The sequence below is a fragment of the Enhydra lutris genome, unplaced genomic scaffold (genome assembly GCF_002288905.1).
Source record: "Enhydra lutris kenyoni isolate GAN:26980312 unplaced genomic scaffold, ASM228890v2 scaffoldscaffold14, whole genome shotgun sequence".
NCBI lineage: Eukaryota > Metazoa > Chordata > Mammalia > Carnivora > Mustelidae > Enhydra > Enhydra lutris.
This window is the reverse complement of record NW_019154098.1, coordinates 29,787,933-29,801,822: the sequence shown is the minus strand read 5'-3', so window position 1 is coordinate 29,801,822 and position 13,890 is coordinate 29,787,933. Positions and strand designations below refer to the sequence as shown.

At 37.9% G+C, this 13,890-nt stretch overlaps 1 pseudogene; it reads left to right on the top strand.

Moving 5' to 3' along the window:
- The first annotated feature begins 201 nt into the window (after positions 1-201).
- On the top strand, positions 202-13,382 carry LOC111146484 (annotated as a pseudogene).
- Positions 13,383-13,890: the final 508 nt, after the last annotated feature.

Below are 13,890 nucleotides of genomic sequence, written 5' to 3'. Positions count from 1 at the left end.
TCTTCAGCCTTTTCTTGTTTATGATGACCTTGACACTTCTGAAGAGCCCTGGTCAGTTATTCTATACTTTATTCCTTAAATTTTTCTGATATTTTCTCATAATTCATTGGAAGTTGTACATTTTTGGCATGAATATCACCAAAATGGGCTCTGTTCCTTGGTGCTGCCTGCGGAGGTGGTGGCCATCTGTTACGGGGCATCATGGCTGCCCTCAGACCTTTGGTGAAGTCCAAGATCGTTAAAAAGAGGGCCAAGAAGTTCATCCAGCACCAGGCAGACTTGATACGTGAAAATCAAGTGCAACTGGCGGAAACCCAGAGGCACTGACAATTGAGTGTGCAGAAGATTTAAGGGCCAGATCTTGATGCCCATCATTGGTTATGGGAGCAACAAGAAAACAAAGCATATGTTGCCCAGTGGCTTCCGGGAGTTCCTAGTCCACAACATCAAGGAGCTTGACGTGCTGCTGATGTGCAACAAATCTTACTGTGTAGAGATTGCTCACAATGTCTCCTCCAAGAACTGCAAAGCTACTGTGGAAAGAGCAGCCCAGCTGCCAATCAGAGTCACCAATCCCAATGCCAGGCTGCGCAGCAAAGAAAATGAACAGACAGCTTGTTGTACACATCATATTTGTGTTAATAAAACTACAAAAAAAAAGAATATCACCAAAGTGGTATACCTTTATTTTTCACTTTGTACTTAATATCTTTTGTGGGGAAAGGGGTACTGTGCAAATATCCTGTTTCTCCTCCAACATTAGACCACAAATTTTAGCATTGATGGATTGTTCTTGGCTGTAATAATTATTACTGTGGTGTTGTCATGAAATTTTTTTTATTCTTCCCATTTCTTCAACATTTATTCATTGGAATTCTGTAAGGAAGAGCTGCCCCTTCTCCCTTATTTATTTATTGAATAATGTATTTATAACAGTATGAATTCATCATTTTAATTTTATTCTAGAGTTATGACCTAATACTATTATTATTTTGTTGTTGTTCAAAGTGTTCCAGCTTTGGCCAGTGGGAGCTCTTTCAGATTGGCTCCGTTGTTTTTCAACATGACTTTCCCCTCCATCCTCTTTTGAGTATTTCTTTACTATCACTGTAAGATACCTCAGGATCACTTTGTATGTTTCGTGCCTCTGTCCTGAAATCAAGTACTTCTTCCAGAATCCCCAGGAGAATGACATATAGAAACCAAGATCTGGGTGCTAGATGCAATCATTAGTATTAAGGTGTCATTGGTCATACACGCTCTCAGCAGACAGGACTTAGTTATATGTGTGCGCACATGCACGCACACACACACACACACACACACAGCTGTGGATACACACAGAGCAAATTTATTTCTGTATCTTAGTATTTGAATACATATATTAAAAAACAATATGTTCATACCAATGCCTCAGATTCCAAAGTATTTATTCCAGCCTGCCTCCTTTCTTTAGTTGTAACTTTGTTGCCCAGCAGTGAGAAATCTGGCTCACATTAGTTAAAATATATTTACTTATTTAATGAACCTTGCCATATAAAGTAGAATTGCTAATCCACACTCTGCAAGAAATACTTACTAACTACAGTTTTGAACTTTTGTACAATTCTTCTTGTCTTTACCCAGTGAAAATACAGTCTTCCAAAATAACTTAGTAATTCTTTATTCTTCCACCTCTCTCAGTATGGCTCTGCTCATTTGCAATTCAGTAAGTTTATTGGTTATAATTTGTATTTCCCTTTGTGTTCTTTTCACATTCCGGTGGGATTTTTTTTGTGTTTGTGTTTGTTCGCTTTTAGGTTGTTGTTTTTTTTTTTTTTTTTAATTTTAGCTTACATACAGGAAAATTCACTCTTTATACAGGTTCTGGGTTTGTTTGTTTTAGAGAAAGGAAGCAGGGGGAGTGGACAGAGACAGAGAGAGAGAGAGAGAACCTTAAGCAGGCTCCATGCTCCACAATATTGAACCACAAGCCTAAGATCATAACCTGAGCCAAAATCAAGAGCTGGGTGCTTAACCGACTGAGCTACCCAAGTGCCTCGTGTTCTGGGTTTTGACAAGACACAGACTTTTGAGTTCATCACTATAGTCATGATACAAAACAGTTTATCACCCCCAGAATTCCCTCATAAGAAAGCATTTTTAGAAGCATCAAATTTTAAAAAGTAAAAAGACTAATAACCGTAAATAAGACCATTGAAAATTTAACTTCATAACCTGGCATTTCACAGACCTGTACCCCTGGGGCTAATAATACATTATATGTTAATAAAAAAACTTTAAAAATTTAGGGGCGCCTGGGTGGCTCAGTGGGTTAAGCCTTCAGCTCAGGTCATGATCTCAGCGTCCTGGGATGGAGCCCCGCATCGGGCTCTCTGCTCAGCAGGGAGCCTGTTTCCTCCTCTCTCTCTGCCTGCCTCTCTGCCTGCTTGTGATCTCTGTCTGTCAAATACATAAATAAAATCTTTAAAAAAAAATTAAAAATTAAAAAAAAGAAAAAGAAAATTTAACTTCATAAATACTTTTCCAAGTACTTGAATTTTTTTATTGGTTTATTTTGTGTTCATACTGTGTTCCTCAAATACCATATTGAGTCTTAACAGATTCATAAGGTTTTACTGAGAGGAATTTTAAATTAGCTTTTTTGAGGTATTTATTAAAAATTATTAGATAAAAAATAAAACTACACCTATTTATTTACTTCTGAATTTTTATTTTAGTACAGCTGACACACAATGTTACATTAGTTTTTGGTTTACCATATAGTGATTTGACAAATTTATTCTTTGTCCTGTGCCATTACAAGTATAGCTACCACCTGTCACCATACAACACTATTATAATATAATTGACTACCTTCCTTATAGTATGCCTTTACTCCCATGACTTATTCATTCCTCAAACTGGAAGCCTGTATCTCCCACACACCTTCCCTCATTTTGCCAATGTCCGCCTCCCCATCCCCTCTGGCAACCATCAGTTTGTTCTCCGTAGGTCTGATTTAATTTCTTGTTCATTTATTCATTCATTTTTAGATTCCACATATAAGTGAGATCATACAGTATTTGTCTTTCTCTGCCTGACTTATTTCATTTAGGCAATACCCTCTAGATCCATCCATGTTGTCACAAATGGCACAATCTTATCTTTTTTATGACTGTATAATATTCTATCACTCATTCTCACATGCGTATATGTACACATGTATCTTCCTTATTACATCTTCTTTATCTATTGATGGAATCTTAAGTTGCTTCCATATCTTGGCAATTGTAAATAATACTGCAGTAAACATAGGGGTGCATATATCCTTTTGAATTAGTGTTTTCATTTTGGGGGTCAATACCCAGTAGTAGAATTATTGAATCATATGATATTTCTATTTTTAATTCTTTGAGGAACTTCTATACTGTTATCCATAGTGGCTGCACCAATTTTCATTCCCACCAACAGTATACAAGAGTTCTTTCCTTTCCACAACCTCACCAACACTTGTTATTCATTGTTTTTTTTATTTTAGTCATTCTGACGGGTGTCTATGATATCTCATTGTGTTTTTGATTTGCATTTCCCTGATGATTAGTGATGTTGAACACTTTTCATGTGTTTGTTGGCCATCTGTACATCTTCTTTGGAAAAATGTCTATTCAAGTCCTCTGCCCATATTTTATTTTTTTATTAACATGTATTGTATTATTTGCCCCAGGGGTCCAGTTCTGTGAATCATCAGTCTTACACATTTCACAGCACTCACCATAGCACATACCCTCCCTGATGTCCATAACCCAGCCGCCCTATCCCTAACCCCCAGCAACCCTCAGTTTGTTTCCTGAGATTAAGAGTCTCTTATGGTTTGTCTCCCTCCAGATCCCATCTTGTTTCATTCCCCCGCTACTCCCCCGTGAACCCCCACCTTACCTCTCAAATTCTTCATATCAGAGAGAGCATATGATAATTGTTTTTCTCTGATTTACTTATTTCACTTAGCATAATACCTTCTAGTTCCATCCACGTCATTGTGAATGCTCTGCCCATACTTTCATCAGATTGGGTTTTTTGGTGTTGAGTTATAAATTTTTCATGTATTTTGGATATTAACCCCTTATCAGATGTATCATTTGCATATATCTTTTCCAATTCAGTGGAATGCTTTATTTTGTCAATGGTGTCCTTCACTATGCAAAAGGTAATTAGTTTGATGTGATCCCAATAGTTTATATTTACTTTGTTTTCCTCACCTCAGGAAACATACCTAGAAAAATGTTTCTATAGCCAGTGTCAAAAAATTACTGCCTATGTTCTCTTCCAGGATTTTTATGGTTTCAGGCCTCACATTTAGGTCTCTAATTCGTTTTGAGTTTATTTTTTTATATGGTGTAAGAAAGTGGTCCAGTTATATTCTCTTGCATGTAGCTGTCTTCCAGTTTTCCCAGCATAACTTATTAAAGAGACTATTTTTTCCTCATTTTATATTCTTGCCTCCCTTTTCATAGATTAATTGGCCATATAATTGGGGGTTTATTTCTGGAGTCTCTTCTGTTCTGTTGATCTATGTGTCTATTTTTGTGCCAGTACCAGACAGTTTCGATGCCTATAGCTTTGTAGCAAATCTTGAAATCTGAAATTGTGATACCTCCATCTTTATTTTCTTTCTCAAAATCACTTTGACTATTCAGGGTCTCTTGTGGTTCCATGCAAATTTTAGTATTATTTGTTCAAGTTTTGTGAAAACTGCTGTTGGTATTTTGATAGGGATTGCATTGAATCTGTAGATTGCTTTGGGTACTCTGGACATTTCACCAACATTCATTCTTCCAATCCATAAGTATGGAATGTCTTTCCATTTGTTGTGTTACCTTCAATTTCTTTTGTTAGTGTTTTATAGTTTTCAGAGTACAAGCCTTTCACCTCTTTGATTAAGTTTATTCCTGGGTATCTTATTCTTTTTGGAACTGTTCCTATTTAAAGTATAAGAGTCTATAAGGAATAAGCAGAAGAGATGAGGCAGAAGGGAGATCAGAGAGATCTGGAGTGTGAGAAGGGTTCAGCCAGGCATGGCAGCCTTGAAGATGGAGAAATGGGCTACAGCTCCGGAATGCAAGTGTCCTCTAGGAACTGAGAATGATCCCTGGGCAACAACCAGCAAGGGACGAGTTAAATAATACATCACACAAAAGTAACGTATGTTTTCTTTCCCTTTTCTGTCCTTTTAAAACATCTATACACTGTTACTGGTTTACAACAAAAGCAAACAAGTAATTGCAAAAGAAACAGACAATATGACTTAAGTCACTGCCTACTTAAATTCTTTACATTTGACTGTTTCATATTCTCAGTAAGAAAGTTTCATTGAATTTGTTCTGTGTTTTTATTTTTTTCTATATTTACATTTTTTTAAATGAAAACTTCAAAAAAAAAAAAAACCAACTCTCAAGATAAGGAATTCTAGCCAGTAATTTTTTTTTTTTAGTTATAACCAAGACACAGAAATAAAATACATAATAATTTCTAAAGCCAGTTCACATGTGCGTACGTATTCCTCCAGTCAGCTGGATCAATTATACAACGAGTTGTCAGAGGGAAACAAAGCAGGATTTAGGAGAGCGTGTCTCTGGAAGATCTTTTTTAATGCTGTGAGTCCCACCTTTACCCCTGAGAGATAGATGGGTTTCAGGGGTGGGGAGGCAGGTATTATAGGGTGTCTCCTCCTTCACCTTAAGTCTAGTGAGAAGTTAGTTTTTAGTGTGAACAGACACAAACTTCTCCAATTACCCTTTGTCCTAGCTTTTCCCTTCTGGGAATTGTATCTGGAAGTAGGGAAAATAAATCGCTTTTTTTTTCACTTCATCAAGATGGCATTTGGAACAGAAAAAATGATACAGAACAGAAATGGTAGTGAAAGGGGATCAGAATGAAACCAGCCACCTCAGGAGTGGCAGCCTCTGAGCCAAAGGCTGATAAAATCACTCCCGGGAATTAAAGAGCAGAAGAGTCCTGACATCCAGTCACAGAGGTGTTACCAGCTGCTGTCCCAGGGGGCCTATCTATTGCCTAGAGTCCCAGGGGAGGAGCATGTCATTGGTGATCCAGAGAACCTCACTGAAGAGAACCTATGAGCCTGGACAGAGGACTTCCTGAACTAGCAGAGCAATATGACAAGGACAGGGAGATGTTACTCTATTACTCTGGTCTGAGGGAATACATAGTCCCCATTATTGCAAAGCTTGATAATTAGAGGTCAGTCATGCCATTCCAACTGAAAGATGCTTCTTCATATCCCTCTCAAATGAAAGCTTTAATCAATTAACACACATTTAATGAACACCAAGTGATGGACTAGATTCCCTGAGAGATGATAAGAAAAAGATAATGCATGGTTCGGTTGCAAATGGAGGAAAGAAAAGAAAAGAAAATGGAGGCCCAGAGAGGAATTCTATGATTTACCCAGTGTCGAAGGGCCAGGACTAAAGTCTTACAGCGTGCTCTTTGGTCCAGGTCCTTTCATGTCTGCTGATGATCTGCTAGAGACGACCTCAGGACCTCCACATTACCAGGCTCAACTCATTGGTGGAGGTATTTCATTATTTAGGTTGAAATAAGAGGGAAAAAAGGGGAAGAGGAAGCTCTTTTCTCCTGCAAAGACTGAAATTCATAGAGAGCTCACCAGTCTGAGTTTACATGGTGACCCCAAACAGTGCCTGTCAGCCCATGCTTCAGGATGAGCAAAGGTTTCCTTGGATTGGACTGAACCCTATATTTTTAACAGATCCCTTGCATGTACAAATAGCCCTAACAAGGGGCGCCTGAGTGGCTCAGTGGGTTAAAGCCTCTGCCTTCGGCTCAGGTCATGATCTCAGGGTCCTGGGATCAAGCCCCTCGAGCCCCTCATTGGGCTCTCTACTTGGCAGGGAGTCTGCTTCCCCCTCTCTCTCTGCCTGCCTCTCTGCCTACTTGTGATCTCTGTCAAATAAATAAATAAAATCTTAAAAAAAAAAAAAAAACAAATAGCCCTAACAAGACCAAGACAAAAAATTTTATATGTATTTCTATAAATTTAAATCACTCAAAAGGATTATGTTAAATTTCTTCAGGTATTCATTTGTTTTCCTGATAGGAACTACAAAAATTAACATCTGAAATGAATATAAAAGATTCTTCGAATCTGTTTTCTATAAATCCTCTAATAAAGAATATTTCTTCCCTTACTTACTTTACTTCTCTGGGCCTTGGTTTTTTTATTATAAAATGGTAGGGATTGGATTAACATATTTCCAATGATTTTTTTTAGCAATAAAAATGTAATGATTATAAACTGAAATATTTCTTCATCCCACTTGATCCCCATTGTTTTTGTTTTTCATACATTTTCTATCTTGGATTCCTTAGAAACTTCTGTTGTTTTTTTGTGGGTTTTTTTTTTTTTCTTATTTATGTCATGTGCACAATAGATACCCCCTTCATTGTGATCCTTTCCTTAGTTGAACTCATTAAGATCAAAGAATCTCACATTTTTGAAAAAGCTGTTAGTATCATCCATTTGCCAGATTAAAGAAACAAACAAACAAACAAACAAAAAACCTGCAGCCAAAAAATGACATTATCTTTTCAAGATGGTACAACACAAATTGGAGAGACAGATCTAGAATTTGAACGTAACACTTGGGTTTTAGGACTCTTCCCAGTTATACCAGATTTTCCCTCTTTCTTAAAGAAAATCCCATTTCTCCTTTCTGGAAATACTTGTTTTGAGTATGCTTTTCTCCCAGAATGGCAACACCACCACCACCACAGCAAATGTTCTTTGTAATGTGATCTCAACATTCCTCCAAACCCATCTTGTGGTAGAATCACTCTCTGCTTGAGGCAGGCAAGCTTGTGACTGCTTCAACCAGTAGAATACAGAGAAGTGATGCTGTGTGCAACAGGGCTCAGTCATAACAGGGATACAGCTCCTTCTGGGCTCACAGGAACACTTGGGCTTCAAGCCTTACACCACCATTTAAAAGAGTTGACCACCCTGAGAACACCCTACTCAGAGGATGCCAGACCCCATGGAGAGGGCATGTGTGGTGGTGTGGTCGGCTGCCCCAGTTTTCCATCAGCCCAGCTCATGGATATAAGTAAGGGACCTTCCTCGTGATGCCAGCCTCCAACCATGATGTCTTCCCATCTGAGGTCCCAGATATCATGTCATCCCACTGTGTCTGAACTAAAGTTCTGACCCTCAGAATCTAAAAGAATTATAAAATGTCATTGTTTTAAGCCACTATGTTTGGGAGAAGTTTATTAAACAGCAATAGGGACCAGAAAACCAGGAATAAGAGAGTCACAGAACTCTCTGGCTATGGGATCTACCATCTTAAGAGTACTAACCAAGATGTTAGCTCATCATCTCCCCAGATCAGCAATAGCAATCATCACCTGTAGCTTTACAGAGGATGTCTGCTTTTCACTTTGAGGCGCCCCCTCAAGGAGTCAAAGTGAATTGCATGTATGCCACTTAAGCTATATTTCGGGTCAGATCAGATCAAACATAATCCTTCATTTTTTAACCACTATGCCACGTAACCAAACACTGGGAAAATCTCAAACCATTTATATTTGCTTTTTAAAATTAGTCACATTTCTTCTCTTTTCCCATACATTTTATTTGATTCAGGGACATTCACACCCTCTCTGTATTCAGGAATGAGATTTTCCCAGGCAGAGGATTATGCCAATCATTTATCTGTTGTTTCTGAGAGCAAATCTACTCTTTAATGCTCCACTCTGATATTGTGGGTCTGCGACTCTGCAAAATTCAATGCCAAACTGCCTTCTCGTCTGCCTTCAATCGGCTTATGCTAAAGCAAGTTTTCTCAACCTCAGCACTATTGACATTTTAGTTTGAATGACCTTTTTTCCAGTTTTATTGAGATGCAATGGGTATACAGTCTGATGTAAGTTTAAGGTGTACAGCATAATGAGGTGACTTACATATATTGTGAAATGATTACCAAAATGGAATTTAGTAACTATCCATCATCTCATATAGACGCGAAAAAGAAAATGTTTTTTTCCTGTGATGAGAACTCTTAAGACCTACTATCTTTATGATTTTTAAATATACCATGCAATGGTGTGGAACTGTAGTCATCACATTGTAAATTATATTCTGAGTACTTATTTATTTTATTTACCTTATTTACATCCCTACTATTGATTTATCTTACTTATTTGGAAGTTTGTAGCATCCTCCTATCCCACCCTCCACCTCTGGTTTCTTTTCCTGTGAGTTTGGGTATTTTTCTTTTTGCTTGATTATTTGTTTGTTTAGATTCCACGTGTAAGTGAAACAGTACAGTATTTGTCTTTGACTATTTAGCATGATGTCCTCAAAGTCCATCTATGTTGTCACAAAAGATAGGATTTCCTTCCTTTTTACGGTGAATAAATGGTGAATAATATTTGGTGAATAATATTCTATTGTACATGTATGTACCACAACCTCTTTATCCATTGATCTCTCAGTGGACATTTATGTTGTTGTCAGGTCTTGGCTATTAAGATTAGTGCTGCTGTAAACATGGGGGTGCAGATATCTCTTCAACATAGCATTTCCATTTTCTTCAGGTATACTCCTAGAAGTAGAATTGCTAGGTCATATGGTATTTCTATTTTTATTTTTTTCGAGGAATGTTCTTACTGTTTTCCATGGTGGCTGTAAAAATTTACACTTCCTCTAGCAGTGGACAAGGGTTCCCTTTTCTCCACAACCACACCAGCCTTTGTTATCTCTTATCTTTTTTATTATGGCCATTCTAAGAGGTGTGAGGTGATATCTCATTGTGGTTTAATTTGCATTTCTCCAGAAATTAATGATGTTGAGCATCTTTTCATGTACCTGTTGGTAATTCATAAATCTTCTTTTGACAAATGTCTATTCAGGTCATTAGCCTATTTTAGTTGTATTATTATTATTATTTGCTGTTGAGTAGTGTAAGTTCTTTATATATTTTGGATATCAGGCCCTTATCAGATACACAGTTTGTAAATATTTTTTCCCATGCCATTTATTGTCATTTCACTTTGTTATTTTGCTATGCAGAAGCTTTTTAGTTTAACGTAGTCCTACTTACTGATTTTCAATGTTGTTGCTTGTGCTTTAAGTGTCATACCTAAAAAAATCATTGCCATCACCCATGTCAAGGAAGGTTTTCCTGTGTTTTATGATTTCCAGTCTTATACTGAAGTCTTAATCCATTTTGAGTTCATTTTTGTGAGTGGTATAGAGGTTTAGTTTCCTTATTTTACACATCAATATCCAATTCTTCCCATACCATTTATTGAAGAGACTGCCTTTCTCTATTGAGTATTCTCGACTCCCTTGTCAAATATTAACTAATATCTTCATGGGCTTATTTCTGGGCTCTCAATTCTGTTCCATTGGTCTATGTGTCAATTTTTACGCCAGTACCACAGTATTAGATTACCATAGCTTAATGATATCACTGGAAATCAGGAAGTGATGCCTCCCACTTTGTTCTTTCTCAGGATTGCTTTAGCTATTTGTGTCTTTTGTGATTCCACATAAATTTTAGGGGTTTTTTTCTTCTATAAAAAAGTACCATTGGACCTTTGATAGGAACTGCATTGAAGCTATAGATGGCTTTTGGTAGTATGGATATTTGAACAACTTTAATTCTTCCAATCCATGAAAACAGGATGCCTTTCCATTTATTTTTGCCTTCTTTGATTTCTTTTACCAATGTCTTATAGTTTTCAATGTAGAGATCTTTCACCTCTTTGGTTAATTTTATTCCTAAGGATTTTACAGTTTTTCATGCTATTATAAATGAGATCATTTTCTTTATTTATTTCTTTTTCAGATGATTTCATTGTTCGTGTAGAGAGACACTACTGATTTTTGTCTGTTAATTTTGTATCCTGCAACTTAACTGAATTTATTAATAGGTTTTTTGGTAGAGTCCAGGATTTCCTATATATAATAGCATGTCATCTGCAAATAGTGACAGTTTTACTTCTTCTTTTCCAATTCTGATGCCTTTTATTTCTTTTTCTTGCCTGGTCACTCTAGCTAGGACTTCAGGTACTATGTTAAATAGGAGTGGTGAGAATGGACACACTTGTCTTTTTCCTGCTCTTAGAGGAAAAGCTTTCAACCTTTCACTACCAAGTATGGTGTTAGCTGTGGGCTTGTCATATATCGCCTTTATTATGTTGTTGTACATTCCTTATATACCTAATTTGTTAAGTTTTTATCATGAACAGATGTTGAATTTTGTCAAGTGCTTTTTCTCTTGTTTAGTGAGCTGGTCATGATTTTTTCTTTCATTCTATTAATGTGATATGTCATATTTATTGATTTACATATGTTGAAGCATACTTGAATCCCAGGAATAAATCCACTTGATTATGGTAAATGATTCCTTTAGTGCACTGTTGAATTCAGGTTGCTAATATTATATTGAGAATTTTCGTATCTATACTCATTATGGATATCGGCCTGTAGTTTTCTTTTTTTGTAGTATCCTTTTCTGGCTTTTGTGTCAAAGTAATGCTGGCCTGGTAATGTGAGCTTGGGAGTGTTCTTTCCTCTTTGATTTTTTTGCAGATTTTTGAGAAGAATTGTGTTAATTCTTTAAGTGTTTGGTAAAATTCACCACTGGGATCATCTGGTCTTGAGTTTTTCTTTTTTGAGACTTTTTTTTTTAAGGTTTTATTTATTTATTTGACAGAGAAAGATCACAAGTACAGAGAGAGGCAGGCAGAGAGAGAGGGGGAAGCAGGTTCCCTGCTGAACAGAGAGCCTGATGCAGGGCTCGATCCCAGAACCCTGAGATCAGGACCTGAGCTGAAGGCAGAGGCTTAACCTACTGAGCCACCCAGATGCCCCAAGACATTTTTGATAACTGATTCAATCAGTAATTGGTCTGGTCATAATTTCTTTTTTTTCCCAATTCAGTCTTGGCATGTCTGAATTATTGGATTATTATTATTTGCTATTGAGTAGTGTAAGTTCTTTATATATTTTGGATATCAGGCCCTTATCAGATACACAGTTTGTAAATATTTTTTCCCATGTAAGTTTTTAAGAATTTTTCCATGTCTTCTAGCATGTCCAATTTAATGGTACATAGTGGTTCATAGTAGCCTCTTATGATCCTTTGTTTTTAGATAATAACAATTGTAATGTCTTCTTTTTTATTTATAATTTTGCTGATATGGGTCCTTTCTTTTTTTTCTTGGTTAGTTTAGCTAAAAGTTTGTCAATTTTTAAAAATCTTTTCAAAGAACCAACTCTAGTTTTGTTAATATTTTCTATTCTTTCAGTTATTTCTGCTCTAATCTTTATTACTTCCTTCCTTCTGCTAATTTTGGGCCCAGTTTGTTCTTTTGCTATTTCTTTTAGTCAAAGAGTTAGGTTGCTTATTTGAGATTTTTTTAATTCTTAATGTAGATGTTTATTGCTATGAACTTCCCTCTTAGAACTGCTTTTGCTGCATTCCATAAGTTTTGGTATGTTGTGTTTTCATTTTTGCTTGTTTCAAAATACTTTTTTTATTTCACCATCCAGGTGTCCAGGCCAAACTTTCTGGTCTGGAGCTATAGTGGTGATTGGTGGGGACGGGGTGTGTGGCTATTAATGAGCTCTCCTGCCTGAGCTGAATGGAAGGGCCAACCCCAGCAGCCTCTCAGGGATTCTCAATCATGTTTTCTGGACAAAGGGGCCCAGGAGCTGCATTCCACAGTGGTTGGGACTATGAATTAGCTCTCTTGACTGAGTGAAACATGAGGGTCCGCTTCAGACAGCCTCCCAGGTGCTCCCAATCAGGCTTTCCAGTTTGAAGGGGCCAGGAACTGCACTCAGCAGTGAGTGGGGCTAAGAATTACCTTTCCAGCCTGGGCAGAACATAAGGGCCAACTCCAAGCAGCTTCCCAAATGCTTTTAATCAGGCTTTCTGATTGGGAATGGCCAGGAGCTACACTCAGTAGTGGGTAGGGCTATAAAATAGGCTTTCTCCTGGGGCAGAGTAGGGATACTGATTCAAAGTTCCAAAAAGGTTGTTTGTGGTCTTAATTTTTTAAGCCAACCTGCTCCTTAAGTTCCTTCAGTGTGACTGGCTCTGCTCTAGGGACCATCAGCTCTACTTGTTGAACTCTGTACCCAAATGTTGCTGGGCCATGCAGCTTCTACGTGTTCCTACCAGATAGGACTGGGAGTTATACTCAGCAGTGGGCCTGACTATGACTGTGCAGTTCGCTGTGCAGCTACCCTCAACTGTGGGCCTAAGATTATGACTCAGCTCCCCTTCTTGGGCAGCAACAGACCAAGCTCCAGGACTGTCAAGACTCTTCATCTGATGACCCAAATCAGTTAGACCTGTACCCACCAAGTTTTGTGGTTGGACTACACCACCATCTTGTCTCTGCAGAAAAACAAAACTACTTATTGGGAAAACTACTTGAACATCGCAGGTAGGAACTTGGTCTGCCACGATCCAAGTGCTTGTTATTGCAAGCCCCTCTCCCAGTCTCCATCACAATGAGATTCCCAGTGGTCAAGCCCTGCAGATTCCCCCACAACCCCTGTCTGGCAAGACCTGAGTTGGGGCTCCTGAGAAGTGACCCATAATTCTGGGGAAGTTGGATGTTCACACTGAACTCTTTTTTTTTTTTTTAAGATTTTTATTTATTTATTTGACAGAGAGAGAGAGAGCACAAGTAGGCAGAGAGGCAGGCAGAGAGAGAGAGAGAGAGAGAGGAGGAAGCAGGCTCCCCACTGAGCAGAGAGCCCGATGCGGGGCTTGATCCCAGGACCCTGAGACCATGACCTGAGCTGAAGGCAGAGGCTTAACCCACAGAGTTACCCAGGCACCCCACACACTA